This window comes from Phyllostomus discolor, chromosome 4, assembly GCF_004126475.2.
Source record: "Phyllostomus discolor isolate MPI-MPIP mPhyDis1 chromosome 4, mPhyDis1.pri.v3, whole genome shotgun sequence".
NCBI lineage: Eukaryota > Metazoa > Chordata > Mammalia > Chiroptera > Phyllostomidae > Phyllostomus > Phyllostomus discolor.
In genome coordinates, this window is record NC_040906.2 from 59,008,749 (window position 1) to 59,036,373 (window position 27,625).

At 33.3% G+C, this 27,625-nt stretch overlaps 1 protein-coding gene across 1 annotated transcript in view; it reads left to right on the forward strand.

The window, feature by feature from the left end:
• The window catches only part of KCNH7 (potassium voltage-gated channel subfamily H member 7), a 480,501-nt gene that overhangs the window by 18,493 nt on the left and 434,383 nt on the right, over positions 1-27,625 (forward strand).

Genomic DNA, 27,625 nt, shown 5'->3' on the forward strand with positions numbered 1-27,625 from the left:
CAGCATTAGGGTGAGGGCTGGGGGACAGCTTTCTCCCAGACAGAAGTGCTCGCAGAGGCCATTGTACCTTTTCTGAGCACTCCTCTCACAGAGCACAAGGCCACTAGTGGACATCATATCTGAAACTCCACCAACTTGTTTCAAACTGTTCGCCCCATGCTGGTGATTCCCTGCCCAGCCCCATCTGACTTTCAGGTGGCATCCAAGCTGTTTCCAGTGGTTTTTTCATTATGAATGGCTTGTCTTGGTCCATGCTTCATATTTTCCTAAATTCTCTCAAACAAGCAGCATCTGGCTTCAGTGAGCCCTGTACCTCTTGTTAAGTTGCCCCAGGCCTGGCACTAGCAGCAGCCAGCCTTGGTTCACAGTGCTATGATCCAAAAAGGTAAAACAGAATAAGAAAAATGCCCAAGTAAATACATTGAATAACTTATATATGTGCTGTTTCCTCTCTTAATGAACTAGGATAGAAGAAAAAACACACGGACTTTCAATCAGCATTATCTTCAATTTAGAATTAATGAAAGAACTTAATCCTAGATAAGAGCAGCATGTAAAATTATTAGCTTGCAGTGATTTCTTCTTTTCCTTGACCCTGCGTTCTTCCTTAGTTCCTTACTTCATGGAAACACTGTCCTGTCTCCAAACAATATATGAACCAGACATGGTAGAAATCATAGGCCATTCAAAAACAGAATTTACTAGTCTTTCAAGTGGCAACCAGATTAGCATTTTTTTTTGCAAAATTGAAAGAAAGAATGATCCATATGTCTAGCTTTGCTGTTATCACTTTAATTAAAATCTTTATTTTGAAAAGAATATTCAGACCTACAGAAAAGTTGCAAAATATTACAATGAACTCTCTTATTACCTTCATCTGAACTCAGCTATTGTTTATAAGTTGCCGCATTTGCTTTGTCTCTCTCTACATTTGCCTGGAAAACATATATACATATTGTTCTTTTCTGCCCTCTTACTTATTTTGCTGAGCCATTTGAAATCATTTGCAGAGACCATGACCCTTCAGCCTTAAAAAACAGCAATGTTTTATCTCATAATCAAAAAGAAATTTGATTTCTATAACTATAGATTAATTATCAAATGCAGGAAATTTTATACTTATATGGTACTATTATCTAATCTATCCTATCTTCAAATTTTTCCAATTGCCCCTGTATTTTCCTTTAGCTAATTTGTTTTTCGCAATTCAGGATTTAAACTTGTATCACACATGGCAGTTTGTTATCATGTTTCTTTAATCTCTTTTAATCAACATCACTCTCTCAGCCTTTCTTATATTTCATGACATTGATAAGTCTTTAAAAATAAAGGCTTATTCTTTCGTAGAGTATTCAATTTGAATTTGTTTGACAAATCTTTATAATTTCAGTCTAATTATACATTTTTGTCATATATAATGTATAAATGATGTTGTATCCTTTTTTACAACATCACCAAAGGCACCTAGTATAAGTTTATCCCATTATTAGTGATATTAATTTTGACATCTCACTATATTATTTTTTACATGGTTTGAAAAAGAAACAGGAAAATGAAATGTAACAATACCCTTAAATCAACATCAATAGGATCAATTTGACAAAAACATGAAAGACATTGTGAGAGAGCAAGAAATTTTCCTGTGTTCTTAAACATTTTTTCAGCTTATCTAATAATTAAATCTACATGAAACAGATTAACAAGAGAAAATAACCACATATAATCACATATATATGTATGGGAACCCCCCCATACATAAGAGGTTCAGAGACAAGGAGGGAAAATGTGTGCGTGTGTGCAGATATATATATGATTTTGAACTGGTGAGGAAAGCATCTTAGGGCAGGATGATAAGTTGTTCAGTAATCAGTGGTTTGTCCTGTTCTAAATAAAGCTCATAAACCATTATATCTGGCCATAACTCTTTTTATAGCTCAGGGCCCTAATTTAAATTCTTTTATAGAGCTGCAAAAGTATCTCTTGAGCCCAGGGGATCTTGGTTGCCTTTAGCTTAAAATACTCCGCATACACATACCACTAAGGCACATATTGGGGTGATTTGTTCTGAACACCTACAACATCTACACTAAAGTAACTACAAATATTGATGAGAGAAGTTCAGGAGCAAACAAGTAAATGGAAAGTTTTTCTGGGTTCTTGAATTGAAAGTCTCAATTTTCTAAAGATTTCTGGTCTTCCCAAATGAATTTATAATCCTAATGAAATTATAGCAGACTTTTTATAATATAAAGTAATAAGCTGATTCAAAAATTTATATGAAAAAGGAAACAATTTAGAATAGCCAATGCAATCAGAAACAAATAATGAGATTGGAAGACTCAAACCACCTGATTTTAAGAATTACTATAAAGTACAGTGGAGTGACAGTTAACTTTAGTGTATGTATATGCAAATAGATCAATCAAACAGAATAGTCTAAATAGGTCTTTACATATATACTTAATTGATTTTTGATAAAGTCACCAAGGTAATCCAATGGGGAAAAGTGACTATTTTCAACAAAGTTAGATTAAGTGGAAAAATATGAGAAAAATGGATCTTGATCCTTATGCCATACTGTGCACAGAAATTAATTTGTTGTGTTTTATACACCTACACATAAAGGTTAAAATGATAAAACTTCTAGAGATAAATTTTAAAAATCTTTGTAACTTTGAGTGGGCAAAGATATCTAAGAAATTATACAAAAGGTGCTAACTACCCATAGAATAAAAAAATGATGATTCGAACATCATCAAAGTTAAAAATTTATATACTTCAAATATTCTGTTAAGAACATGAAAATTGACTCAACCAGAGAAAATGTCATCAATGCATTTATTTGACTAAGGCAGTGGTTTTCAACCTTTTTAATCTTACGGCACATGTAAACTATTTACTAAAATTCTGCCACACGCCAAATTACATTTTTTGCTAATCTGAAAAAAATAAGTATAATTTTGATTCATTCACACCAGATGGCTATTATTGTGCTGACTGTTGACATTTTTTTATTTGACAGTTTAAGGGAAAAGAAATCAGTGCCTCTAGTGAAATAGTCAGGTGTTGCATGTTTTAAAATTCTTGCAGCACAGAAGTTCAAAGTCACTAGACTAAGGAATTATATTCTCTCTCTATATATATCTAGTATATCTAATATATCATACAAAATATAAATAACATTCAATACATAACATTATATATGTGTATCTACTAATCAGTAATGAAACAACAAACAACTAAAAAAATTGGCAAAAGACTTGTATTGATACTTCAAAAAATAAGATACATAATGGCTAATTAACACATGAAAAGGGGATGCGATTTAAAAGCAAAATAAGATGCCATTTAACACCCACCAAATAGATACAAGACTGACAACACCAAATGTTGATGAGGGCGTGGAGCAACGGAGGTTTCATACCTTGCCAGTGGGATTGCTAAGTGGTATAAACACTTTGAAAAACTGTTTAGGGTTTCATTATAAAATTAAACATGCATCTACTTTATGGTTCAGCATTTCCTCTTTTAGGTCATTATCCAAGAGAAGTAAAAAAGCTTGTGCACAAAATGATCTGTGTAAAGTGTTTACAGCCTCATTAATTCAAAATAGCCCAAATCTGGAAACAACCCAAATGTTCATCAATGAGTGACTGGCTACATAACTTGTGATATAGCCATCAATGATATATCAGTCAGTAGTAAATAATAACAAACTATTGATGTAAAAGAACAACAACATGAATGATTCTCAAAGAAGATGTTGAGTGAAAAAAGACAAAAGAATATTTTAATTTAATTTATAATTGAATTTTATAATAAATTAAATGTATTTTATAATATATAATATAGTATGAATTATATTCATAATTTAATTTAAATAGAGCTCAAGATTAGAAAAATGAACTAAATTACAGAGATAGAAATCAAAACAGTTGTTGCTTATGGGTGGGGGGGTATAAGAATTGCCTGGAAGAGAGTATTGTGGAGGAAGAAACTTTCCTCTGCCTGAAGGTCCTTTTGGAGGGTCTAATAATCAAAAAGACACGATTAACAAGAGAAAGTGACCAAATTTAATTGTATACACATGTATAGGAACCCTGCATACATGAGAGAGTCAGAGACCCCATATACATGAGACATCAATGGAAACAGAGGTATATAAGGCACACTGAGCTAGGAATGATATCATCTACCTTGGGGCTTCAGAAGGTAATTGCAGGAAGAGCATATATTCAGCAATTATTAGTTTTCCCTGCTATATAGGTAGGTAAAATATCATTTCTGGGGATAACTCCTTTTGTGGGCCAGGCTCCCAATCTAAATTCCTCCCCATTGTCAAGCTAGGTACCACCAACTTAAAATAATTTTTATACCACGGAGCTACATCTTGGGGTGGCTCATTCTGAGCCCCTATGGGGACATACAGGAAATTTTTAGAGCAATGAACATATTCTATATCTTGATCAGTGTGTTTTTTCTATGAGTCTCTATATTGGTCCAAATTCAACAAATTGCATACTTAAATTTGCATTTCACTGTACATAAATTTTCCCTCAATTTAATAAAATTGTAATATATTTTGAGTCAGACTACTTTGTTGATGACCATACAGTCATTACACACACTTCAGTGAGACATAAAGAAATGCATCAGGAGGAAATACATTCTTTAAATTCTGGACATTTACTTTCATGTGTAGGAGAATTAACATATTAACAATTTTGCTAATTGGATACTCAGCATGGAAGCAAAAATCACAGTCAATAACTCATTTTCTGTTTTTTTTTTTTTTTAAGTTGAAAGTCATCAGTAATATCATGAAATACCAACCAGAATTTCTTTTCATGATTTAGGAAATAAGGGTAACACATTTGATTAGCAACTACTTTTGTTCATTTTTCTTGGTTGCCTCTCAGATTATAAAATGCCTTAAAGGAACTAAATCAATTATTTTTATTATATGTCAGCCTATTTTGTATTCACTTTTACCTCTTGGAACTGTGATAATTTATCATTTTAAATCCAATATTTTATTCTTCTGAAACTATATCTAAATCAATTTCATTTAATTCTCTTTTACATTAGTAAATGGTGTATCAGTTTTGTTTAAGGGCATTATTTGTATTTTTAAGTGGCAAATAGATTTTCAATAATCTGTGAGCTCTTCAGGATAAGGTATTCTCTATTGATTTCTATTTACACTTTTCAAGATTCTATTATAGGAAAAGGAAGAAGTAACCATTTTTATTAAAGTCACTTTTTCTTTGATGTCAATCCAAGCATTCTGCAAAAACAAAACATAGGTCAATAATGAAAGTATCTGGAACTGTAGAAGGGGTTTCTTTAATAGAGCTAATTTCTAAGTGGGTTTTTAAATTTGGAGCATAAAGGGTATAAGGAAATTAATTGTGTAATACAAAAAAAATATGTGCTACTCATGTGGTTAAGTGAAGCTCTTCTTCACCCAAATACTGTTATCTAGAATGACAAGGCTTTCTTTGAAGAGTAAAAGAATCATGTTTAAATGTATAGTTATGTTGGGATTAATATGGCTACATTCAAGAGATGGTAGTAATTGAATTATAAATATGGTTCAAAAGAAAAGTTTATTTATGGCTACTAGAGCTGAGACAGACATATTTGAGATGCAGACTTACCATTTGATTGACTTTGAGGAGACTGGCATAAAGGGCAACCAGGTTTCCTCAGCAGCCAACCCTTGGTGCCCCTCTTGCTTTCTGGTGTGCAAAATCTACCAAGGCACTCTGACCCAAGTTTCGTATTTCTCACCTTCTTTCATTCTTTATGTTTAACAGTTTAAAATCAAGTCAAAAGCACACCTGAAGCCTAATGCACATGCAATTGCATTACTTAAAATTTTTCTAATGAAAAATCATGAAAGTCAAATGATATCTAATTATTTTATCTGTAATTGACCACTAAAGATTGTTGAAACATATATATGGAAATTACTGTCTCATATTTTTTTTTAAAAGCTTTTTTTTTTTTTTTAATATATATATATTTATTTATTTTTTTTTTTAGGGAGGGAAGGGAGGGAGATAGAGAGAGAGAGGGAAACATCAATGTGCGGTTGCTGGGGGTTATGGCCTGCAACCCAGGAATGTACCCTGGCTGGGAATCGAACCTGGGACACTCTGGTTCCCAGCCCGCGCTCAATCCACTGAGCTACGCCAGCCAGGGCTCTGTCTCATATTTTAATATTATCATTTTGATTATGTCTATCAGTTTGAAAATTTTAAAACTTCACTTGTATAAATGGAGCCTTCATTTCAATAATTTTATTCTTTTAATTATAAAGTGAACCATCATGTTTAGAACAAATAGGAGGATGAGATATCTTTTCTCTTTTAATTGATGTAAACATTAGATTATGATCTATGGTATTTAAGAAATATTTGGAAATATTACTTTCTGTGAAAAAATATGATTTTTAAAATAGAAAAACAAAAGTTTATATTTCCTACTCAGTTATTGGAAGAGACAGAAAAAAAAAGGAGGAAAGATTCAAATACAGGAAAACACAACTGAAGTACAAAGAAAACAAATATGTAGGCCTATGGTGGAGAGTGAGTAGGGTAGGAAAACTACTTTAAGGCAATAAGGGAAAAACATTTCACATATGTAAATATATTTTATATGAAATGTATATTTTATTTTTTAAAGATTTTATTTATTTATTTTTAGACAGAGGGGAAAGGAGAAAGAGAGGGAGAGAAACATTAGTGTGTGGTTGTTTTTTGTGGTCCCCCACCTGGGGACCTGGCCCACAACCCAGGCATGTGCCCTGACTGGGAATCAGACCCTGGACTCCTTGGTTTGCAGGTCAGCACTCAATCCACTGAGCTGCAGCAGCCAGAGCTAAATATATATTTATATATAAATGTATTTAAATATACATGTATTTATTATAAATATATCACAATATACATGCATTATGTATAAATACATGTATATTATGTTTTATATATAATATATTCATATTATATGTTTGTATATAAATATATTTTATATTATATATATAGAAAGAGAGAGAGAGAGACAGATGCTACTGACTTCCTCTCCCCAGAAGAAAACATGCCAATGAAATCTTTGACAAGCAAAAGCTCAAGAGGGTTATTGGAGGCTAGACAGCATGAGCCTAGAAGGATGAATTCTTTAGTGTGAAGAATATTTATTCCTTAGCTCTATTTACTGTTCTATTAGGAGCTAAGGTAAGAGTGATGAATAATGGATAAGAGGACACCCTAATTGTTCTCTGTAACAAAAGTAGCAGCACTGGAATTCCTTATATCTTATTGTGTGAGTACCATATATTGACATTTACACAGATGAAAGAACTTCCCTTTTGTAGATAAAAGGTCTTTGTTCCAAATACCAAATTTATGTTTCCAGATGTAGAAGTGAATGCATGGGGTCTATTTTGCCTTCCACACCTCATTTCTTTGAGAAGTAATTAGATTAGGCCTCATAGAAAACAAGGTAATAATGATAATGATATTTCATTAATGATAATGACTCAACATTTGAGTCCATTTAAAACAGTATCTAGAGATGAAATGCTGCAGAATCATGAAATTTTAAGATGGTAAGCAACTGGGATCACCAATTATGCTTTCTAGGAAATACACCGATGGTTTCTGGCCCAGGGCAACTGCCCCACAAATGCAAACCAACTAAGGTGCTTTCTACCTGCCTTCAGCCTCTTTTCCTCCCCTTCTTTTCTACTTCATATCTCCTTCCCTTCTTTATTTTAACAACCTTTATTTTACAAATGTAGAAGCCAAGGCCAGGCAACCTGCCCAAGCTTAACTTGACATCAGGACCAGGGTCCATATCTTCCAATTTGTAAATCAGGGCTGGTGTTCCTATTATATAATGAAAACATTGTCTTCCTGTTCATGCTCTCAAATAAACAATCTTCTTACAATTATCAATATTTAGTTTCTTTTTCTTGAAGATGAGGAGCCCTTTGCCTGAATTTCAAGTCAGCATTTCACTGAGTTTGAGCAATTGCATATCATCTTATTTCCTCATTGAGCATTTAACTTGCTCTTTCAGTGCTTTTTAAACAACATTTCATTGTACCTTTTTCCCCAATATATCACATGAAGTGATATAAATTAATATAAGCTTCTTGAGCAGGTATAGTGCTCTCTGCACTGTATGTTAAAATAGTGAAACCTATTTGCTATAAAATGATATTGCAATATTTTAAGAGGGGAACTCACATCTCACAGACCAGCTACAAGGGTATTTGAGATGGAATGGCATGCAGATCTATTTGAATTGGTAAACCTAATTTATTCTGCTTTATGAGCTCTTGCAGGTAGTTTTGGAGAATTTCTGCATTTGTGTTTGTAAGAAATGCTAACATCAGCTAGGCTTGTCTCTCTCATAAAAACAACTCCACTGCAGAGAACAAAAAATTAAATGAGGACAATCCATTCTAGTTACAGTTAGACTTTTGGAGTTTGTGTGTTTTTCTGAGTTGTTTCAGTCATACAATCCTTAGAGATTATAACTATTCAAAGCACCAGCATCCTGCATGCTGTAGTCACACTGTATTGTTTTGGCTCCCACTTATGCCTAAGAAGACACTGGGGGTTGGAAAATTAGAGTAACCTCAGTGATGATATTTTCTTTCTGCATGATCTTCCCGGATGATTGCACCCTTAATTTTCCCAATTGTAGAAAATAATAACATGTTCAACTTTTAAAAACTTATGTCTTGAGAAGATAAGTGTTTGGTTAGAATTTTGAAAATATGCAGTTCTTTTGGCTGCTACCTTCATTTGGTAAAGTCTTTGTTACTTTGACATTTTAATTGTATGTGTGTGATGTTGAGGTATTTCTGTCTTAATTTTTAAAAAAGAATAAATAATAGTATTCTATATCATGTTATCTATTTTATCCAGAATTTGGTGTCTGTGATCTGTTTTTCCCCAAATCATTTTTCTTTAATTCCTAAATTGTAGTTAAGGAAAAAAAAACTTTTATAACATAATATTTTAACATTCTAGTCTTTTTTTCACTCACTATAATATTACCATGCAAGATAAATAAGAGATCTAAGCATGGATGGGCATTATTATCAAAGTAGCTTTTCATTTAAATCTTATTACCCTATTTCATTAGAAACTGATTAAAACTTGGTATATTTACCATTAAGATGAAGGTGTTGTATTATTTTAAGGAATAGGAATTCCCAGGAGTTATTGTTTTTTTAAAGATTTTATTTATTTACTTTCAGAGAAGGAAGGGAGGGAGAAAGAGAGAGAGAGAGAAACATCAATGTGTGGTTGCTGGGGGTCATGGCCTGCAACCCAGGCATGTGCCCTGACTGGGAATCGAACCTGCGACACTTTGGTTCGCAGCCTGTGCTTAATCCACTTAGCTACGCCAGCCAGGGCTAGGTGTTGTATTTTAAGAAGACAGATTCTAAAGTTGAGAATCATAATGATGACCTGGCTTTTTTTGATGACCTCCCATTTTATCCAAATGGGGAGTTGGATAAAATATTAATCTACCTGTAAGACTTGGACTTAGACCAAACAGACTACGAGTCAGAAAACACTGTTTCCAGGAAAGGTAGAGGGCCAGCTAGTTAGTGTAGGCTGGAGCTGTAGGCAGGTTCCTGGAGGCCCCCAAATAATCCTATAGTAGCTGGGTCACATGGTAGTCTCTGGGGTTGTGCAGTCAAGGTAGTGTGGGCAGCATTCAAAGGGTCATTAGTGGCCATTTACCAAACTATACAGTACTTTGTGATTTTATTGACAGAAATGGCTATACAGGGTATAATTATCAAATAACAGTATATGTGTATATCACAGATATATAACTTTATACCTTTTATTATATATAACTTATTATATAGGTAAATTTTTCTTAGTATGAACAGTACAACTAGGATGCTTACTTGGTTTAAGTCTAGAATTCAAGGGAATTATTATTAGGTAAACCCAACATTATCTTTTAGTATTCATTAGAATGCTTGTGTCACATGAGAGTTTTCGAAATTCTTTGAAATGAGATTAGTAGGGACTACATGTAGTTAAATGATCTTCATTCTTTTTTTTTCTGTCAGGATTATACCCTGAGGATCCCAAAACACCAATTCAAAAGAACCTATGCACCCCAGTGATCTTCATTCTTGAATGAAACCCTCCATAAGCAAAGCTTGGGGTGATAAATTTCTATACTCCTATTAAAAATCCACTAGAGTGGTTATGTGGGGGAGGAAGTTACTTATTGGGAGGGAATATAGAAGATTATCTCACTCATACATGAAATAATAGGTTCTTATATTCAAAATTTTTTCTGAAGATTGTATTGGTGGAATGATTCACAATTTCTCTCACTCTAGCTGACTTGTTACAGTGCACCTGAGTTTGTCTCAATATCAGCTATATAAAAAAAAAGAGCTCGGGAAACTTTGAGAATCACTCTATCATATCTGCTTTGAAGTTTCTATGTAAATGTGGCAATCTTGAAAGAGATAGACAATATTATTGAAAAGACAGATCACTATGACATTCATTTATTTCAAAGTTCTAAATAATGCTAGCATGTGGCCTATTAAATAAAATACATCTGGCATATTCAATGTGTAAAAATGTAAATATAATTACTATTAAAATTAATTTTTTCTAATGACAGACTAGGAAATTCAGATGGATTTTTAAATTTTTAAAGCTGTGTTAACAGTGGCTGATAGTGGATAAAAAATAAATCTCCCCATGCTTTTATAGCTTTTCCTACCAACAACTGGAAAAGAGCGAACGATGGACATAAAGTGCTGATCTAAGGTGTTAGAAGTTTCACCAGGTTTTAATGAGCCTCACAAATCACCCCAGATGGCAGTCTGATATATTACAGCCCCTCTAATACAGTTTTCTTCCCTACTGTTTAGTGACACTTAAAGAGTATACAAAAGTAGAGGGATGCACCTGATGAAGAATACTGCTGACAAAGTGTAAAACACAAATTTGGCTTTAATTCTCATCTATGATTATTTTCCCTTTCTTTGAGTTGAAGGTTAGCATGTTGCAGTTGTTCCTGGGCCTACTTGGGTGCTGGGGAGAAAAGTAATCTAATGTGAACTATCCTGACTGTGTTTTCTTGACTCCTCTCACCTTCAACATTTCCAATCCCCTGTCTCTATAGTCCTTGTCTTGTGTCAGTTTGAACATGCAAAAACATATTGCCTAAATTTCAGAGGGAGGGTAAAGAAAAGGTCTATTGTATTATTTTCTCATTGGTTGCTCTCTGATTTTTATCTACTTCTTTCCATGTCAGATTTCTTAAGTTTCTTCTTCCTACCTTTTCTCTGCATTTCCGTACCTCTCTGCCCATTCTCAAGTCCCAGAAATCATTGAATCCCGGTCATCCCAGTGAAACTTCACTCTCAAATTTCACCAAGGATATCTTTACTATAAGGTTGCTTTCTCTTCTTCAGAGTATACTTCAGAGAACTCTTCTTTCTCTTATTTCTTGATATTACAGTACCCTTTCCCTATGAATGTTTCTTTGATTCTCATCTCCAACTGTCTTTGGATCTTCATTCTTTATTATTATTGTTGATTTGTTAACTGCAGTTTTACTTCTCAACTCCTACCTATAGAACTGTTTCTTCACCCTTATTCAAGTACAGTTTCTTAATGACTAGTAATTATTTCATTTTCATTCCAGTTATCCTGTATTTCACTACCAGTATGATCACATTTGACCCTGTTTTCAACTATTTATTTTTATCAAAATATCCAAAATATTCAAATTATTCCTCCTGATTTCTGTCTAAAGTTTATGTTTTTATGTTAAGTTGTAAGTTCTCCCACAAATTAACTCCAATCTACAGGCTGATGTTTCTGAAATATTTTAACTGTGACAATCAAAAATTATTTTATATTGTAAAAACATTCATATACACATATATGTGCACACTGTACTGTATACTCACATAATGAAAACAAGTTTCCTAAAAAGATATTTATATATACTACAAACAAATTTATTCTCATTGTATTTTGTTTCCTATAAAATATATAGGTTTTGAGCCCCTAAGTTGACTTCTTGTCATGGTCCCACCTACTTCTTGTCCACATCCATGAAGTGGCCCAGCTTCTCTGATTTTCCATCTCTTCACCCTTTGTCCCCACAACTCTCTTCAGAAGAGTCTATCACCATCCTACAAGCACAGACACTCTTGGTTTTGCATTTCATCTAGGTTTTTTCATTGTATGTATTTTCTCATCATGAAGATATCTCTTCCAGCTTCAGCTCTTAAAAATCCTCAATTCCTCCAGAGGACAACATTTCTAAATCTGTATGATACAGATGACACATAATCCTAGCTTAGTTTGTAATGCTTTTATAATAATACATTTTCTTTCTATCCAGTTTTATAAACTCATTGAGAATAGTACTATGTTCTTATAACACATTAATTGGTCAAAACAAAGCTTCTTTTAAAGTTTCTTTTAAAGTTAGTAGGACAATAAGATACTAATTAATTCATTTATCAAACTGATGGTTTTATATGATGATGTGAAAAGAACTCAGTTTCCAAGATAGGTAGAAATCTTAGCTCTACTATTTATAAGTCATGTGCTCTTGGGCGAAGTTCTGTCTCTTTCTCAATTGTAAAACTAGGACACTAGAACCTGACTCAGAAAATTGCCAGAAGGATGAAAGGAGAATGCTTGTGAAAACCCCTGGCATTTACTAGAAACCCAATGAATATTTGTTGCTAAATATGCTGTTTGGGCACATAACCATTTCACTCTATTTTTGGCTTTTTTATATTTGTTTATAATCTTTTCAAATATAATATCTCTAGCATTCCTGTTATACATTTCTGATTTTGCCAATTACCTACTAGATATTATTTCCTAAATGTTATGCTTGAGATCAAGTCTAATAAACAATAAATGGGAAAACTATGCATGCCTTCAGGTTCTGTCTCTTGATGACTCTGAATTGTTCTGGAGAGCAAAGAGGCACAACCAGCTTCTATATTATATTTTCTTAGTAAAAAGCCTGTTACCATAAGATTTGATTCCATCAACTCTAAAGGCTCATTATGCCAAGTTAAATTAACTTTAAAATGTTTTACTTAAAAATTGAAAGTTTCTTTGAAAAATAAAACAAAATATTTTTAGCTAATTCCTCATTTTGGTGGGAGGATGGTATTTTAGCCATTAGCATAACTAGTTATTTTACCAGTTATAAGAGCTTTTTTTTTAAAATTTGGGAAAGTAAGGTTTTGTATTTTAAGATAAACTAGGACACCAAGTTTTAGAGGCACATATTGCATCAGATTATAGCACTAAATTTAAATTCATTTTCAACTTTCTGTGCTATGATATATGCAGATTGAGAGGAAAGTGACACACATAAAATCATGTCTGTTAAGCTCTTTAAATTTAAAAAATAGATTTTTACTCACCAAATCTCCCAAGAGTGGAGGCATAAATTATCTACCATCAGGTAGGTCTTGCAGAGTACCAGAGACAGACCCCAGATGTGAAGGCTAGAGATGTGAGAGATAAACACAAATAAAAGCATGATTTTCCTATTCATATTAGTTTAGTTCTACCCTCAAACTAAATCCAGTATAAACTGTTTACCTTTTGTACTTCATTTAGTTTTTATTATATGTGGTCAACATGTACCTTCTGATGTGATGACAAATTTCTGACAGACTTTCTGCCAGCTCCCACCTCATAGCTTGATTTCCTTACCCACTCTTCTTCCTTTTTAAGAGATATGTTCCTAGCATAATACACTTATTCTCATCAATATATTGAAATCATAACCTCTACTAGTTTCAACTGATTCAACTAGAATATAAATACTATAGCATAGATATATTATGGATATTATTAGATTATATATGTGTATTATTTTAAGAATAGGTGAGAATGCATCATCTACTATAAAAATTTGAAAAACTGTGAGTCTATGTCAATCAAAAGTTATAAAATTTTTTATAGAATTAAATAAATAAGTTAAATTTTTTTGTTGTTTCAGATTAGCTCTGCTCCCCTCAATTAATTTGTAAAATTAGAAGAATATCTTTTGCTGTTATATTCGGTACCCTAAGGATACCTACAAATGTTTGTGTGAAATGAAAGCATTAGACCTGATTATCCTTGTCCTAAAATAAATATACTTTTATAGACATTTAATATTTTTAAGATCCAATGGTCTTATTTTGCTCCCAAAAATATTTCTAGCAAAATTTGCTTTTTGTATATAAGTCTGACATTTCTTTCTTGGTTGTATGAGCAGTAATAGTTATAGGAGCCATAAGTACTGAATGAAGCTTTACCTTCAGTTATGTAAGTTACCTATCAATAAATGTTTGACCTGTTCTCGGAAGAGGCAGAACAAGAACTTCTAAAAATGTCATTCCAATATTTCTTAGTGTTGAAATTTAAAGAAATAACATCTTCTGAAAATTCTAGTTCTTAATAAATGCATGTCATAAGAAACAAAAAGCTAAAGAATAAAAGTTAAGAGACTTAAGCTAAAGTTCAAAGACCCATGACTTAAGCCAAAATAAAATTATTAATAATTTATTCAAATTACCTCAAGAAAAGGGTAGAGATAGTTGCCAGATAATTTTTTCTTTGAATTTTCTCTCTTTCATACCATAGGGCTTAATAATAATTTTGTTTTATATCACCACTTAGTCAATGTCAACAATTATCTTTAAGTTAAACTAACTCTCAGGGTCTCAAAATTTTGATGGGTCTCAAAATTGATTCTACCTAAATCTTGATTCATATTTATCTGCATAATTCCATTGCTAGTGGATTAGAGAAATCTATCAGGAAATCCTGGCTAATCAGTTATGTGGTGAGCTTTTATCCTCCAAGTACTGAGTTTCACAAAGCAAACACTGGACTACGTGAGTTAGGACTAATGTGTGGCTTATCTCCGGCAAAATTCAGCCACCAGTTGCCTTTATTTCACTGCCCAGAAACATCCCTGTTGTTTTCTTTTGTGCAGCAGCTTTGATCTTAGGGATTGTAAAAAAATTCCAAAATCATTTCATGCAAAATATAATTAGGATTCTTTTATTTTATATGTGTGTGTATGCAAATGATGGAACTACATCAAACTAAGAAGTTTTTGCACAGCAAAGGAAAACATTAACAAAATAAAGAGACAACCCACAGAATGGGAGGCCATATTCACCGATACTCTGCAGTATAAATATGCTGCAGCAGTTTGTAATCATCAACACTGTGTCCTGCAGCTGCTTCTGCTCCAGCTACTCCCACTGTCCAGGCCATTCCACAAGTTATCATGCAGCAGCCTGCTGATCACGTACAAGGTCAGGAGCCTTTCACTGCTTCCATGTTGGCATCTGCCCCTCCTCAAGAGCAAAAGCAAATGTTGGGCGAACAGCTGTTTCCACTCATTCAAGTCATGCACCCTACTCTTGCGGGTAAAATCACTGGCATGTTGCTCGAGACTGATAATTCAGAACTTATTCATATGCTTGAGTCTCCAGATTCTCTCCATTCTAAAGTTGATGAAGCTGTAGCTGTACTACAAGCCCACCAAGTTAAAGAGGCTGCACAGAGGCAGTTGGCAGTGCCACTGTTGTTCCAACTGTTTAAAATTGATCAGGGATCATAAAAAGAAACTTGTGCTTCACCAAAGAAAAATATCTAAATATTGAACAACTTAAATATTATGGAAAAAACATTGCAAAATATAAAATAAAATTTTCAAAAAAAAAGGAAACTTTGGACCTTATGTGCTAAGCAAATGCCAGGTATAGCAAACATAATGCTAGTCCTAGATTACTTATTGATTTAAAAACAACAAATCTCAGGTTCGATTCCCACTCAGGGTACATGCAAGGGTTGCAGGCCATGACCCCCAGCAACCGCACATTGATGTTTCTCTCTCTCTCTCTCTCTCTCTCTCCCTCTCTCTCTCTCTCTCTCTTCCTCCCTCCCTTCCCTCTCTAATAAATAAATAAAATATTTAATAAATAAATAAATAAAAACAACAACAAAAGCCACAAAAATAGTAAAATATAAAAACAAATTAATATGTTATAGATCCTGGGCATAGAATTTTCAGCAAAATACCTGAATTTACAGCATTCTTTTTTTTTTTAATTTGTAATTATTTACTCTGGACCAGCTCCGAAGGTCACTTCTGTTTTAAATAACAGAATTGACAGATGAGGGAGGAATTGTGTTTTGGATTATAAAATTCTTGCTTTATTAAAAATTCCTCAAACAATGAGAAAAAGACAACTCACAGAATGGGATAACATTTGCTGATACATATGATAAGTGGTTAATACTCAAAATTTATAAAGTACTTACAAAACTCAACACCAAAAAAACAAACAACCCAATTAAAAATGTGAGAAGGACCTAAACAGACAGTTCTCCAAAGAGAACATACAGAAGGCCAATAGACTTATGAAAAGATGCTCAACTTCACTAATCATCACAGAAATGCAAATTAAGACCACAATGACCTATCATCTTATACCTGTCAGGTGGCTATCATCAATAAATCAACAAACAACTAGTACTGGTGAGGATGTGAAGAAAGGGGAATCCTTTTGCACTGTTGGTGGGAATTCAGACTGGTGTAGCCATTTTGGAAAGCAGTGTGGAGATATCTCAAAAAACTTAAAAGTGGATCTGCCTTTTGACCCAGAATCCCACTTCTGGGAATATATCCAAAGGAACTCAAAACACTATTTGTAAAGAACATAAGCACTCCTGTATTCATTACAGTGTTATTTACAATTGCTGAGATATGGAAGCAGCTCAAGTGTCCATCAGCAGATGAATAGATAAAACAACTATGAGATATTTACACAATGGAATTCTACTTGGCCATAAAAAAGAAGAAATGTGTACCCTTTGTAACAGTATGGACAGACCTGGAGAACATGATGCTAAGTGAAATAAGTCAGGCAGGGAAAGACAAATACCACATGATTTCACTCATATGTGGAATCTAATCAACAAACTGAACTGACAAGCAAAACATAGACAGACTCACAGATAAAGGACACATGACAGCCAGTGGGGGGTGGGATTAGGGGATGGAGGAATTGAGAAAAAAAGAAAAAGGACTCATGGACACAGATAACAGTGTGGTGATTTCTGGGAGGAGGAGGGTATAAGGGGGCTAAATGGTAATGGGAAAATATAATAAAGATTAAATTTGAAAATAAAAGAATGTGTATGTATGGCACATTACAAAATGAAAGTGAACTGGAGAAATAAAGTATAAGATAGCAGGTCACATTTTCAAAATCTGTTAAAATGTGTACTCCATTGTTAATTTTCCTCTTGATCTGGTATTCACATGAGGATTGACCATTTCTAAACTAACAAAAGTGCCTTGGCTAGTGTCACTCATTTGGTTGAGTGTCACTCTGCAAACTGAAGGTTGCAGGTTCAATTCCCAGTCAGGGCACATGCTCAGGCCATGGCTTTGGTTTCTTGTTGGGGTGCATGCAAGAAGCAACTGATCATTATTACTCTCTCACACTAATTTTTCTCTCTCTTTCTCCCTCCCTTCCCCTCTCTATGAAGTCAATAAAAAAGAAAATAAATAAATTGACAAAACATATTTCTTTTAAAATTTTTATCACTGACATTATTACAGATGTCTTCCATTTCCCCTTCCTTTGCCCACCTCCATGCACTCCCTACCCTCCCTTCCCCTGGCCTTCACCACACTATTGTCTGTGCCTTTGGGCTAGGCATATGTATTCTTCAGCTAATCCCTTCATCTCCTTTCATCCAGTAACAAATATTTTTTAAATAATAGATTTTAGTTTTAAAAAAGTCCAAGTTGACTGTGTAGTATAGAGGAAAATAAGTAAGAGTCTTTTATATGTCTCTTTGAAACCCAGCTCTACTCCTCAGAAATTAACTCTTTTTATTTGAAATCACTTAATTTCTTTTTCAGTTGTACCACTTACAATTGTACCAACTGTAGCATTACATATAATGGTGTAACCAAGCAAAGCAGGGCTCATGCAGGTGGAAACTTGGTGCATGACCCAACAATTAGTGTTGAGGGAAACAGGTTTTTATTTACAGGATTCCAACCTGGAGGATGGGAGCACTTAACTTTTTAATCAACTCCTTGTGAATTCCTTCCATACTAAAAAACTATTGGGTAAAAAAATATTACTAAAGATTCAGAGCCTCACACATTGCCTGGCACATACTAGACACCCACTGAATATTTTTGAAGATAAATAATGGATTTTAAAGAACTAAATAAATACAGAGATATTCTATGTTCATGGATAGAAAGACTCAATATTGTCAAGATGTCAGTTCTTTCACATTTGATCTATAGATTTAATGTAATCCCAATCAAAATTCCTGGAAGTTATTTTGTGGTTATTAACAGACTGATCTAAATTTTAATGGAAAGTGAAAAGACCCAGAAAATCTAACACAATATTAAAGGAAAAGAACAATGTTGGAGAACTGACAGCTGATGCTACCCAAATTCATGACTTACTGTAAAGCTACATTAGTCAAGACAGTATGGTACTGGCAAAAGAATAGACAAATAGATCAATTGAATAGAATAGAAAGCCCAGAGATAGACTCACATAAATACAATTATTGGATCTTGGATAGAGGAGTAAAACACTTCAATGGAACAAAGATAGTCTTTTCAACAAATTGTGCTAAAACAACAGAACATCCACATGCAAAAAAAGAGAAAGAAAGATAGAGAAAGAAAGAAAAGAAAGAAAGAAAGAAAGAAAGGCTCTAAACATATCTTATACCCTTCACAAAACCCTCTCAAGTTGAGTGATGGGTATAAATGTAAAATTAAAAAAAAAAACAAAACAACTCTAATCCTCCTAGAAGATATCACAGGAGAAAAATGTGGATGACATTAGGACTGGAATAGACTTTTGGTGTACAATAACAAAGGCATGATCTAAGAAAGGAAGAATAAGCTGGACTTTATTAACATTAAAAATTTCTGCTCTGCAAAAGAAATAGTCCAAAGAATGAAAAGACAAGCAGAAACTGGGAGAATATATTTGCAAAAAATATCATCTGGTATGGGACTCTACAAAATATACAAGGAACACTGAAAACTCTACAAGAACATAATAATATTTAGAAATGGGTCAAAACCCTTAATTAGACACTTTTCCAAAGATGATATACAGTGGCAAGTAAGGGAAAGTGCAAATTAAAACATCAAATGATGTGCCACTGTATATGACTGTGCTGTCAGAGTGCCCAAATCTGACACACCAACAACACTGCCTGCCAGTGAGAATGTGGAGCCCCAGGAACTCTCATTCATTGCTGATGGGAAAGCAAAATGGCACAGCCACTTTGGAAGACAGTTTGACAGTTTCTTACAAAACTAAACATATTCTTACATATGATCCAGCAATTGCATGTGCTCTGTGGTATTTGCTCAAAAGAATTGAAAACTTTTTTTCTACAGGAAAACATACACATGGATGTTTGTATTGGTTTTATTCATAGTTACTAAAAATTAAAAGCAACCTAGATGTCTTTCAGTAGGTGAATGGATAAATATATTTTGGTGCATCCAGACAATTAAGTATTATTCAGTGTTAAAAAGGAATGAGCTATCAAACCATGAGAAGGCATGGAGAATCCATAAGTTGCACATTAATAACTGAAAGAAGCCAAAAGAAGGCTATATACTCTATGATTCCAACTATTTGACATTCTAAAAAGTCAAAGCTTTAAAGACTGAAAAAGAATAGCTGTTGCCAAGGATTGAGGGAGGGGGTGGGATGAACAGGCAGGGTACAGAGGATTTTTAGGATAGTGCAATTACTCCGGCATAGCAGTATTAGGATGGTACATCTCATTATTTAATTGCCCTAACCCATAGTCTGCACAATACCGAGACTGACCGCTAATGTAAACTGTGAAGTGGGGTGATAATGATGTGTCAGTGCAGGCTCATCACTTAGAACAAAGGCACCACTCTGGTGGTGGGTGTTAATAAGGGGGAGCCTGTGCATGTGTGGGGCAGGGGCTATAAGGAATCTCTACCGTCCCATCCATTTTGCTATGAACTTAAAATTGCTCTAAAAATTTATTTAAGTAAGTAAATAGAAAAAATGAATGGATGAATGTAAATAATAAATATAATAAATTGTTTCAAGGTCCATGGTATACAAACTATTGAAAAATCACTTCCCCCTTCTTGTCTTTTCTGTATTTTTAACTTGTAGGGGGAAGTTAGACTTCAGGTTTTACAAATACAAATAAACCACAAGTTTGTTTTGAGAATCTCCACCTTCTATTAAAACTAACACTTTCACATAATACTTTAGGGGTTTGGTTTTGTTATTTTTAAAAAATTTTTGCTTGAGAGCATTTAATATTTATCCATTGCATTTCTATTACTATAGGTTTTTATTTTCTGTTTGTATCTCTATAAAATTCTATTTCTATTACTGCACTTTCCATTGCTATGCTATAATTTCTATTTCTAACACTACAGTTCTTTATTTTAATGATTCCCTACATAATAGTTTTAAATGCATAGATTATATACAGATATCCATTTTGGTCAATACCAGCTAGTTTAGGTAGTACTTCAGTTTGTTTTAGGGGTTAATCTAGTTTCCAATGATCATTTATTCATTCTGTTTTGACCTCATTAAAAAATATTACCCCTTACTCCCACAACTTCAACTTTACTGAAACCACAAATTCCATACAAACATCCAATGTTGGTAGTGATGAGAGTGCCTAATGGAATATGAAATATCATTGCTTTATTACCACAACTTATACTGTCTCAGATTACAAATGTTTCTTTTATTGATAAGTTTAAGAGAATGCCCTAAAGCATAATGCAAATTGTAACACTGAATAGCAGAATTTGAGAACTAGAAGGCCAAATCTTTTCTTTTTTTATTAACAAGTGATGACTATTGGTATCACTTTCTCTCTACTCCATGAATTACTAAAATAAAAAAGTTTTATAAATTATAGTGACAATTTTTTAGTTATAATTCAAAAGCATTTACTATTTTCTGCCATCATAAACAGCACATAGCAAGGACTCAGTAAGTTGCAAGCTATAAATAGCATTTTATTATTTTTCTCTACAGCCCCTTTATTCAAGGTTGATGTGTGGAGAGACAAGCCATATTCCTGAAACTGAATTATCTAAAACTTAAAGCTAGTTTAGAATGATTTTAGAAGTTTGCATAATTCTTTGAGGCAGTGTGACATTAGGAAATTTCATGTTTGTGAATATAGATATTCCCATTCTCAAATTCATAGAAATAGTGTAATTGAGGGCAAGGGTGATGAAATGAAGGGTGAAATGAAGGGTGAAAAATGAAATGAAGTTACTTTGATTTTCAAATAGTTTTGGGGAAAAATTCTTTGGTTTTTGGTTTTGTTTTGGGGTTTTTTTTTTTGTTTGTTTGTTTGTTTTTTTGAGATAGTAGGAGCTACCTTGGCATGTTGACCTACGGAATGAGTCATTGCCCATGAATCCTGTAACTAAGGAATGGAGAAGAGGGAACACGAGGTAAAGAGAGCACCAGAGACATGAGGTGCAGCTTCAGCTTAGGTCTGAGGTCCAGCAATGTCCATTGTTTCTTTATTGCTCTAATATTGCTCTGTGCATTATATACCAAAGTAAAATCTGTTCTCTTCAGGAACAGAGATGTTCCTGGATCTTCTAGGATTCCATAGGTGTTCTCTGATTAGAATAAAATATATGCCAAAAATGTTGGTTCCCAGATTATTGCCATATGAAAAATAATGGTTTTTGCAAAGTGTAATTCTATATTATCTCATGGTAACAGAATCTTACAGTACAAAGAGCTTAGGTATCTCTGCCATCAGAAAAGGATCACTTACTGGCTGTCTGATCTTGAGAACAATGCATGGTCTAAGTGTCCATTTCTTCATCTGTAAAATAGGGATGATAACTTTCTATGACTAGTGAGTTAAATCCAATGTTATTATATAGATAACTATCTCACAGAATTAGGTCAATAAAAATACCCTAAGTTTATTATAAACAATAGTGTTACAGTGGCAGCTATTCCAGAATTATTTTTAAATTTCTAGTCTTTTGCTTTAGTCTATTTCTAATATTAGTTTAACTGAAGTAAATTTCTCACTTATGGAAATTGATCTAAAATTGATATACATTTTAAATGATTCAACTATTTCTTCTGAAGAAGACTGCAGAAAAGTTTAATTTTATTTGTAAATAAATTGACTATCTCACTAGTGATGTTTGAATTGCAAAAATCATTCATAGTAGAATTAGAGTAGCATTTAATTCTCTAAATAAAAATCTTTGGGAAATTAAGGTTAATAAACACATTAGAGTACTCATTTTTATGGGATCATGGACTGCTCCTTTCAGCTGTGCTTTATTAGTTGAACAAAAGGCATTGTCAGTGAGAATGGAGTCCTTCCCCTCCTGACTTGGTGACATCACATCACTGAGTTTTATTTCTCTTCAAGCTGTCTATTTCTTCCTCTATCACGTTCAGTAGAGCCTGAGGGCTATTTAAGGCTCAAAACCTCCCTAAAGAAGTCGTCTGTCAGTAGGCTTTCTCAGGTCGCCTACCAGAAGAAGTGCACCCACACTGTTGAATATGTAGATGTATGTTGTCTCTTGTGGTGGCCACTTACCCATATGTCACTGGCAGGGACTTGACTATCAGACTAGTATGACTGAGAAGTTGAATTATTTTCTCTTTTTAATTAAATTAAATTTAAATAAAAGGCTTGAAGTGGTCTAAATATTTTTTGTTAAAGAAAACTATTATTTTTAATTGTATTTTAATTTAAGCCACTGAAAATTTGTCATCTGAACTGATGTGTTCTAAGTATAAAATGGATAACAAATTTTAAAAATAAAATGGATAATAAATATTACACATTTTTGTATAAAATGTATAATATCACATTAACAGTTTATGTTATATATTGTCACATGTTGCAATCATATTTTATATATATTGGGTTAAATATATTGTTAAAATGTATTTCATCCACTTTTTATGGTTTTTTTTCTGTAGCTACTAGAAAACTTAAAATTACACTGTAGCATTCATTCTATTTCTGTTGGATAGTCAGAGATGGCTGAAATAAAAATATCCAATTGAGAATTAAATGCAGACTTCAGAGAAGTCAAATCAGGCTTAGAATATGGCAGAAGGGCACAAAAGTTGTTTGCTCTTAAAGATGCTAATTCAGAGGCTGTGGCAGTTTAGTCTTAGTAACTAGTGTATGAATCTGTTCTTTAGCTGGCATGTTACAGACAACTTTACCTGATCTGTAGTAGTTTAGGCTTTTCTAATTCACTTGAGTATTGGGAAACACCTGATGCTACTATATCTCTCACTGGGAAAAAAACAAAAACTAGAAAGTTATTAAATCAAGAGTAGTTCTCAAAGTACTCCTAGAACCAATAACATTAACATTACCTGTCAATCTTACTACAAATGCAGTTTCTACAGCTCCACCCCAAATCTACCAAAACAGAAAATTTGGAGAGGAAGGGTCCTGAAATCTTTGATTTAAGTACCTCCATTGATTGAGATGCACACTAACCACTGAATTGCAAACCACTGAAATATATTCTTGTACTGAAATATTATATTCTTATACTGAAATATGATATTCTTGCTAACTGCTGAACCAAATTAATTAACAGGCTAGATACCACTAAGTCAACAAGGACTACAGGATCATAATTAAATACTGAGGCTGTCAGGAACTCCTCAAAAACTATCATGTCTCCCTCTTCCAACAACCTCTTGTACTAAATCATTCATTCTAGGAAGACCTTTGAATAGAGATTTTCCTAGTTTAGTGCTTAATTTTTATCAATTGTTTTAATGGAGTTGACTGCATAGCATTCTCCAACACTCCTGGTTTATTGTGGGAATCTAAGCTACCACAGGTGCTTTTACTTTTCATAATGTGTGCAGAACTGCAGAGTAGGGTAATATATTAGTTTTAAGGCAGCCCACTGTGCTTCATCTGTTCTGAAGGAAAATGATAGTGTTGCCTTTTGAGAATGTCAGAATGATTATGTAACTTTTATGGTGCTAAATTATTTTGGATATGACATCCATGGTAAGAAAAAAGGGTGTTTCAAGAAATTACAACAGAACCTTATTAATTGTTTTTATTGCAGAGTTTAATTGTATAAATTTAAAGAATAATTACTTTATTTAGAATTCCTATCCCTGCTCTTAATTTTAGTACCCACAATATTTAAGTTTAAATATTTAAGTTAAGAAGTCAAAGCTTGTCTTTGTGTTTTAAATTCCCGATAACACATTTTTTAAATATTGTGCAATTGTTTTCTAAAACATATCTATATTACACATATAAAACATTTCACATTAGTTCTAAATATATCAGAATAAAATTTTTCTTCTTGTAAAAGTGTACAACCCTTATCTCTACTTTCACATACTTAAATATGGATTTAAAAGATATAACACATGAATTTTATATTAAAATGTGAGATAAAAAGTCAATATATGTATACACTATTTGACTACCTTTCCCCTTTCTTACAAGGGGAGAGAAGCCAGCAAGAACTCTCTGTGAACTAGTGTCACCTTGAGACCTGCATTTCCAAATACTGCTCCCCAACACACAGGACAAAATATTTGAACAAGCAGGACAAGCCTGCAAGGACACAGGGTTATTTTTACTAATAATAGATAACTAGGAGTTCTTCAAAGAGCTTTAGACATTATGAGAGTGTCCAAGGCTTAGCTAGCACTTTAGCATGCAACATGCATGTCAACACTAATAATTGTTTTGTATTTTATAAGCTAAAGTACAAGGATAATAGAAGTCATTACAGTTTTCTCTTTGTTAGCATTAACAAGTGATATTCTCTTTTATGTGCATGAGCTATGCCTTCTTAAAACATTGTAATTTGACCCAATAATGCTCTATTCCATTATAGGTGGGTAATAAAGAAATAATATCTTTTACAGTGACAGGTGGATTAAATTGCTTCAAAGGGCAGATATTTAATGGCGTGTTTTGAATGAGGGTTTGAGGTATCTTGGAGTTAAACTGTTTTAATCATAATTTTTAAGTTGGAGATGATGGGTGAAAGAAACAAATGAATTAACATAGATAATACTAGAATGCTCAATAAAAATCAAGGAATACTAATGCTCTACATAACTTTCAGTAAAATAACCTGGAAGAAAGCCCTACGCAACCTCAGTACTTTCATTTTCTACATTGCTGCACCTGGCTATTTCTCTAAACTGGTTTAAGTTCTTTCACCAGCAGTCTTTCTCTCTCTCTCTCCCTCCCTCCCTCTCTTCCTTCCTCTCTCCCCTTCTCTCTCTCTCTCTCTCTCTCTCTCTCTCTCTTTTTTCCCATAGAGGGTTCAGGGTATGCCCCTAGGCCCTAGCCATTGCTTGTTATTGTGATGCATTGATAAGAGATCCATTTTTCCTAGAAAAGATAAAATATGTATAACTATATTTTCTTTCATTTTAAGGCTTTGGGTTGTCTCCTCCCATTCTGAGTCGTTGTTCATAGTGTATGTGTACACATACATATAGGTGTGTGTTTTACATTTGCAATACAACCCCCCCACACACACTTAGATTAGCACTGGTAGTACAGAAGACAAATATATAATTGATGATGCCCTATACTTTCTAAGGCTTTGATATAAAAACTGGGCATAGAAACTATTTACCAAAAATGGAAATGTCTTCTTGTATGACAGCAGCTTGTTCTGGTTTCACCTGTGCTTTGCTATGAGTCACTAACTGGTTGAAATTTCTCCCTGAGCATTCTTAGCCTCAACATTGTTAAGTATGTTAGGGGGAAAGGGGGGGGCTTGAATATTGGTATACTCCTATATCTGATTTTAAATGAATTTTAAGTTTATGAGTATAATATAATTTTTAGTATAGACCTATTTTATAAAATAGGAAAGGTTACTTATAACTATTTACCATGAGACAAGGCAGGCTTCTAAAAATTTGAGATCTGGGCTATAATGATTGATAATGTTCACCTAATTTTTAAAAATATTAATTCATTATTATTAATTATGTTCCCTGTTATCCCCATGAAATATATAACTATTTTAGGAAAGATGTATGCAATTCAATAATATTTTTTTTCAAAAATTAAATGGAAATCTTATGAGGAAAACAGCACAATATATAGACTATTTAGACTTCACAATTGCTATATTTGAGCACTGAATTTGGCACTGAATTTCTTGACAGCTTAAGGAAACTGTAGGTAGGGCCACTTAAAAAGGAGAAAACATCTGTTTCTCAGGGGTAGCAAAGCTCTCACTAGTATTTAAAAAAATAAAATATATTTTCTTTAATGGGTCTTCATCCAGAGGGTGAACCTTTGTACACTGTTGGTGGGAATGTAAAATGGTGCAGCTGCTGTGGAAAACAGTATGGAGGTTCTTCAAAAAACTAATAATAAAGCTACATGTGATCCAAAAATCCTACTCCTTGGTGTTTATACAAAAGAATTAAAATCAAGATCTTGAAATAGGTATTTGCATTCCCATGTTAAGTACAGCATTATTCAAAATAGTAATAATAGCCAAGATGTGGAAAACCCTAAATGTCCAACGTTAGACAAATGGATAAAGAAAATGTGGTATATGCATTCAATGGAATATTATTCAGCCTTTAAAAAGAAGGAAATTCTGCAATGTGGGACAATATGAACTAACCCTGAAAAAATTATGCCAAGTGAAATTAGCCATTCACAGAAAGACAAACACTGTATGGTTCTACTTACATGAGATATCTGAAATAGTCAAACTCATAGAAACAGAGTAGAATGGTGGTTGCCAGAGGTCTGGGGGTAGAAGGTAGTGGGGAGTTGCCATTCAGTGTGCATAAGGTTTCCGTTATTTGAGATAAGTGAGTTTCACAGACCTGCTGCACAACATTCTGCCCACAGTTAACACTACTGTATCCTACGCTTAAATTTTTTAAGAGGGGGGATCTCATTTCAATGATTCTTATTACAATGAAAAAAATAATGTATCAGTATTAATTTTAAATTCATTCAAATTTTGCCTATAAGTATTGTACAATAAATATCAGATCTCAAGTGATATCGTGTTAAATGAAATAGGATGTCTTGTCTCCCACAGAAATTTTACAATTTCTATTCATGTGTCAGTCTCCATTATTGGGTTGTGAGCTTTGTATGGGTAGAGACCACTTTTTATCCCCAGTTCAGTGTGTGGCACATGTAGTGCAATGATCTTCCAGCAGCATATTTTATGGTACTTTTTCTATTTTTGAATCTTAAAAGTGATACTGTTTTTACACAGTATTCTACAAAAATATTTTGAAACAAGAATTTATTCATACTGCCTATTTTTTTAGGAAATGAAAGAATTGAATGCAGATAAGTGGTTCAAGATATATTATTGAATATTTTGGTTTGAGACAGAATTTCAACTATTATTCATTTGGACTAGATCTGTTATTATACTTATACTAGGGAAATAAAAGTTCTTAAAAAATGAATCCTAGAATGTTGTACAAGATTCT